Below are 6,369 nucleotides of genomic sequence, written 5' to 3'. Positions count from 1 at the left end.
AATTAAATATGGCGATGGGGCTCCTCCTAAGTCAACATTTTCTCTGCTGGCCTGGGCATGAGTCCTTGATGGAGGCCCCCCTGCCAGATGGCTTTCAAGCCCTGCCTGTGCTTTGAGAAACCCTTTCATCCTCTCGGTAGTTATTGCTCCCCTTTGCATAGAGGCCAGGGTAGCCAGATCTATGTTTGCATTTCACAAAACTGAACTTAAAAATCTATAACTGAACTTGAATTTCTATTTCCAACTTCCATTGTGCCTGATATCAGAAATAGTCAGTAGATGGTAGATAAGCTTACTTCTGGGTTTTTTCATAATTACTGGTCAAGTCCATGAATTCAGAATTTCCCCTTTCCCCTCCATCTCCCCCGAGTGGCATCTACGTTCTAGGGGACATGGAGTGAAGTGTTGGGTTCTCAGCCACCAAGACCCCTCCAGGCTGACAGGCACATTCCCATTGTCTTCAGTTATCAGTCCAGCACTTGCAGCAACCTTATTTTGACTGTGGTGATTCTACCTGAGCTTCATCCTCACCCTTCTTAGAGACTGGGAAACTGTTGCCCTCCTGTGCCACTCTGGAGACTTGGAGGGGATGTGAAAGACTTGGGGGCTGTCTGAGGCACATCTGGTTACCACTTCCACCCTTTCCTGCTTCCTCTGGCCCTGCCTGAGAAGTGAGCACAGGTCCCTCTGTTCTCAAATTCCCAAACCTACCTGAGGATTCTATCAGTTATCATGATTCCTCCTCTACCCACAATCCCTAGGGCCTTAATGTAGGGAGGAGGCAAGAGAACTAAAATGTTAAATCAAGCTGTATTCAGAGACTGCAATATGCTGATCAGCCCTGCAGCCAGACCATGAGGAAACCTGCAGAACAAAGGAAGATTTCTGCTGGGATCTGCTAACAACCCATTTACCATACAGTGAAGGGAAACAGGAAAAACGGAGTCTTTAAAAGCAGGGCCCTACACAAAATAAAATCATTCATTCCCTATGGCTAAAACCACAGGGAACCTATGGATCAAAGTCTGGGAATTGTCAGCAGGCCTTTTATGCTACACATTCTTAACTTTATGGGCTACATACTCATCTTTCCCCATTGTAGGCCCATATCAAAGGAAAATGTGCAAATAAGGTCTTTAAGCTGTAATTCACAGGAACTAAAGAGTGATCTATAAACTGAATTCTCCAAACACTCTGGTGTCCCTCTCACAATATCTTTCTCTCAGTCCCTCTACTCTGTCTCTCTCACAGTCCCTGTCTCTCTCTATTGTTTCTGTCTCTCTGAATCTCTCACTCTCTGACTCAGAGAGGAGACCACACTCTGTTGATAGAATGTTACCCCTTCTCTGATAAACTTTTCTTTTGACTCCAACTTTGGTGTGTGCTTGAATATCTTTCTCATGCTTAGCAGGGCTTGAGCTTCCCTAGCTCCAGGGAAATTGCCTTGTTCTGCGTCAGCCTCAGCCATACCTTGAGCCACTTTCTCTGATGTGACCTTCTCTCTCTTCAGCTTGGAGAATCTGGCACAATACTGTCCAATGTAGTAGCCACTAGACACATGCAGGATGAGGGAGTGGGGCTAATATAAGTGATATTATACTAACTGTACTATTTTAGAATTTGTCCCCCCCGCCAATAATACCTCTTAAGAAACTTTCCCTATAAATGGACACCGTTTTCATTATGTGTGTGTGTGTGTGTGTGTGTGTGTGTGTGTGTGTGTGTGTGTATGCTGCACAGTATTACATGGTTTGGGGACATTCTTTATTTACCCTGTCTCCTTGTATTGACCAGAATATACTAGGCTGTGCAACAGTAACATACATATAATCTTGGTAGTTTATTTAAAAATCTGTTTATTTTCATGCTCATGCTACCTGTCCATTGGGAGTTAACGGAAAGCTTTTCATTGTGTGTGTGTCTCTGTGTGTATGTGTATACACTCTTATGTCTGTACTTCCTAATCTCCATTTTAAAAATTGTTTATTACTCATGATTATTTTGGGCTTTTTTTTTTTGCCAATTTTTTCTTCCATATCAATTTTAAATTAGCTTGTTATGTTTCATTTAAGAACTCACATTTTAAGTATGGTTTTTCTCCTTAAAGCCCTCTTTTCCCTCTTTTCAGTGAATGGCATCACTATCCTCCTAGTGGTTTAGTCAAAAACCTGTGAGTTATCTTGGGCTCTCTCTTACATCTAATCCATTAGTAAGTCTGGTGGCTGTTGCCTTTAAGCTATCAGTTAAATCTGATCACACAGACAAATGTATTTGCTGGTAATGGTGATATAAACTCATTAAAAAACTCCCTATATATCCCACCCTTCTTCGTAGGTAGAAGTGGCCAGGAGAAGGCCGACTGTCTGAGGACATCAGAGGCACCATCTCTGGACTGCCTCCCTCTAGATTTTTAATGTGTGAATGAAATAAGACCTCTAATTTGTTTAACCCACTAGGTGTTTTTTGGTATCTATTGCTTGAAACCAAAAACATTTCTTAACAAATTGGGGGCTTTTAAATCAATAATATTGGGGAAATGTGCTATACATTTGGAAACCAGATATACTGTTCATAAAGAAATTTCATATGATTTCACTTATATATGGAACCTAAAGAACAAAATAAATGAACAAACAAAATGGAAACAGACTCATAGATACAGAGAACAAACTGGGGATTGCCAGATGGGAGGGGGGTTGGGGGGTTGGGTGAAAAAGGTAGAGATTAAGAAGCATACATTGGTAGTTACAAAACAGTCATAGGGATGCGAAGTACAGCATAGAGAATATAGTCGATCATATTGTAATCACTATGTATAGTGCCAGGTGGGTACTAGACTAATCCAGAAGATCACTCCATAAATTATATAAATGTCTAACCACTCTGCTGTACACCTGAAACTAGTATAAAATAGTATTGAATGTCAACTCTAATTGAAAAAACTCTTTAGACAGATTTAAGATCTAAACCTAAAAAGCAGAATGATAAAAATACCAGACCATCAATAGACGGAAGCAGGTATTCATACTACTTGTCAAACAGATCTGGTTTGCTTCCTTTCTGGGTGTACAGTGGGACGACACTTCCTGACTCCTCGTGGTTACATGGGGTCATGAAACTGGTCCTGGCCAATGAGTTGTGAGTGGAAGTGGTAAGTGCACTTCTGGCCCAGAGCATTTAATTAACCATGTAAGGGCCTTCAGATCTCTCCCCTATACCATGGTGACCAGCAGGGCTCATGGTAGTGACTGCTCCTTTAGTCTAGGCCCAGAATGAGAAAAGAAGCTCTGCACCTTGTTTGTTTATACGCTTATCTCCCCCTTCTACCTTGCATTACAATGTAAACTTGAGAGTAGAGACTGTCTGTGGCATTTGCCAGCACATCTCAAATGTTTAAAGTAGTAACTGGTTCATAATTAAATGTTCTATAAATATCTGTTACTGATTGACTTTGCTTGACACAGAATTTAACTTACTGATTAAATTAGGCGTGAACTGGCATTTTTACAATGCTATATCTCTTCCTTTACTTGGTTATTTTTTTAAGATCAGCAGTAAAGATTTAATATTTTCTTCATACAGGCCATGCATATATATTATTGAGTGTATTCCTAGATATTTTACAGTTTTTATTGCTATTAAGAATGGAATCTTCTCAGTTATGGCTGGCTAAGAGGAACGCTATTTATCTTTGCAAGTTGATCTTGTGTCTGGCTACAATGTAAGTCTTGGTTTGTCATCCAATTTTCTGGGTTTTCTAGGTAAACAGTTATGTCATCTATAAATTTCATTGTCTTTCCCTCTGACTTGGATGACTGTCTTATAACTGTCTTATATTTTGGGGCTCCCTGGATGTTATTTAAATTAATATTTCATGACATTTCTATACTACAAATTTACTTATTTGTTATACTGAAGTCAAGAGAAAGCTACATTCTATCATCTTTCTGTGAACTTTAGATCTTCCTTACTTCTGAGTGTTTACATTTCGTACTGAGATTTCTATAACAATTTTCATGCAAACTTATGTGTATATTTTTGACTTGGTAAGTACTCAGTAAAGGCTTCGTGGAGCAAGATGTCCCAACAGATAGTTGGATAGAAAATTGATGGAGAATACAGAGTGGGCCATAATGAAAAGCCCATATTCAACATGAGAGAAGTTTTCAATGGCTAAGAAAAGGCTTTATCCCGAAAATTAGATTCCAAGGGTTAGGGATGCTAGGTTTAGAAAGAGTATGGCAAATGTGAGTCAGAGTACCTATTTTAGGAAGGGACTGGAGGGCAAGAAATCTAGTTACCAGACTTGGGTTTAACAGTTGGGACTGGGACTTATTAAAAAAGGTAAAAAATAAAAAAGTTAAATTTTAAAAGGCAGTTGCTTAGTTGTTAAAATTTGGAGACCACATTATGACTAGGTTAGCAGTTAGGATGACTCTGCATTGGGTCATAGAAAGGAGAATTGGAGCTGCTTAAGAACTTGATGTCTCAGGTCAGGATTGAGGCTACATTTAACTTCTAAAAGAGGATCAAGTGGCCTTAGCTGTGGGGAGGAAGGATTACAGGCTTGAGAATAATACTGTGTCTGATACTAGCAATTGAGAATGGCAAATATGGTACTATGCCCTTCCTACAGTCATAATAGACTGTATTAGTCAGGTTTCTCCAGAGAAACATAACAAATATAAATATAGATATATAGGAAGAGATCTATTATAAGGGATTGACTCGTGCGATTATGGAGGCTGAGAAGTCCCTTGATCTGCTGTCTGCGAGCTGGAAGCCCAGGGAAACTGGGGCTGTCATTTCAGACCAAACCTAAAGGCTTGACAACCAAGGGAATCAATGGCGTATGACCCAGTCTGAGTCTGAAGGCCCAAGAACCAGGAGCACCAATGTCCGAAAGCAGGAGGAGATGGGTATCTTGGTTTAAGCAGAGAGCAAGTTCATTCTTCCTCTGCCCTTTTGTTCTACCAGGCCCTCAGTGGATTGGTAAGGATGGTCTTCTTTACTCAGTTTACTGATTCAAGTGTTAATGTCTTCCAGAAATACTCCAACAAACATACCCAGAAGTAATGTTTTGCCATTTATCGGGGCGTCCCTTAATTCAGTCAAGTTGGCACACAAAACTAACACACAGACAGTGGTAACAGTACTTTCTCATGAAGCCAAAATAAAACTTTATGTTCTCTCTTCAACAATAACAATAAATCTCATTTGGCCAGCAAATATAAACTCATCTGCTCATCCTACGACCAATAATAAAATCATAACAGCTACCATTTACTGAGTGTGTATCGTGTCATCTAGGCTGTGTTATATCTCATTTATTCCTTACAATAACCCCGAGAGAGAAGAAATTAAAGTGAGAGGTAACTTGCTTAGTTTCATACAGAAAAAAAAAAACAGATGCAGTTGTGATTGGAAACCAGGTCTGTCTGATTTTAGTCTGTGCTTGACTAATTAAACTTGGGAAGTTTAATGCTTCAAGCCTGTACCAAGCTAAATACTCTAATTTACTCCTAGAGTATTTAATCTGTACCCTGAAATTTCTCATACTGGAGTTACTTTTAGCTATGTACTTGAGCAAATTGTGTGCTCCAAGTTGCACTTTTTGAGGTAAGAGGGCTACCAATGGAGAGTAAAAGTGCAAGGGTGGAATCTTTGATGAAAAAGATTTCGTCTCATCTGATCTTTGATTGGCATTACTGGAAAGCCAAGCCTGAGAACATGCAGCAATGGGACAGGACCTGGGGAACATTCAGGGTCTGCCCCATCTCTTGGTGGTCTGACTTATTATGTCACTTGTCACTTTAAGTGTGATAACATTTTTCTTCTTTCTTACTCTACCATTCTTTTTATCTCTTCTTACTCAAATTTCCTTTGGACTTTCTTATCAAAAACTGTTATCTGGATATATTAGTACATGGATAATTATTTACACAAGGATTTAACTTGGTCATATACTTTGTCATATCTTTCATGGAGGTGAGAACTGAATCACATTAAGTAATTTTTTATGGTCATCATTTTTACTTTCATGTTTATCATAGGAGGAAGGGATTATTTTTTTAAGGTAAGAGAGACTAAGGCAATACTAAAGTTCATTGCTTATATGAGTTTTAGCTTTCACTCAAACATAATTATTTTACTTACATACTTTTAACAAATGTAACACATTAAAAATGGCACAAGATGAGCTTTTCCATTATGACCATATTAAGGACCATTTTATTTCAAAATGGAATTTTGAAACTCAGACGGACCTCAACTTATATCTTGGTGCCTTTTAGCCATGTTACAAATTTGGGCAGAATTTTTTTACTTAAAGTTAATTGGTGGAAACGCCCAGGGAATGTTGACACTCTT

At 39.0% G+C, this 6,369-nt stretch overlaps 1 protein-coding gene across 1 annotated transcript in view; it reads left to right on the top strand.

Moving 5' to 3' along the window:
• Nucleotides 1-6,369, top strand: part of ARL14 (ADP ribosylation factor like GTPase 14) — a 24,203-nt gene that overhangs the window by 10,264 nt on the left and 7,570 nt on the right. The window lies entirely within an intron of this gene.

The sequence above is a fragment of the Pteropus alecto genome, unplaced genomic scaffold (genome assembly GCF_000325575.1).
Source record: "Pteropus alecto unplaced genomic scaffold, ASM32557v1 scaffold81, whole genome shotgun sequence".
Classification (NCBI taxonomy): Eukaryota; Metazoa; Chordata; class Mammalia; order Chiroptera; family Pteropodidae; genus Pteropus; species Pteropus alecto.
Note: the sequence above shows the minus strand (reverse complement) of the source record. Positions and strands in the feature narration are given on the sequence as shown.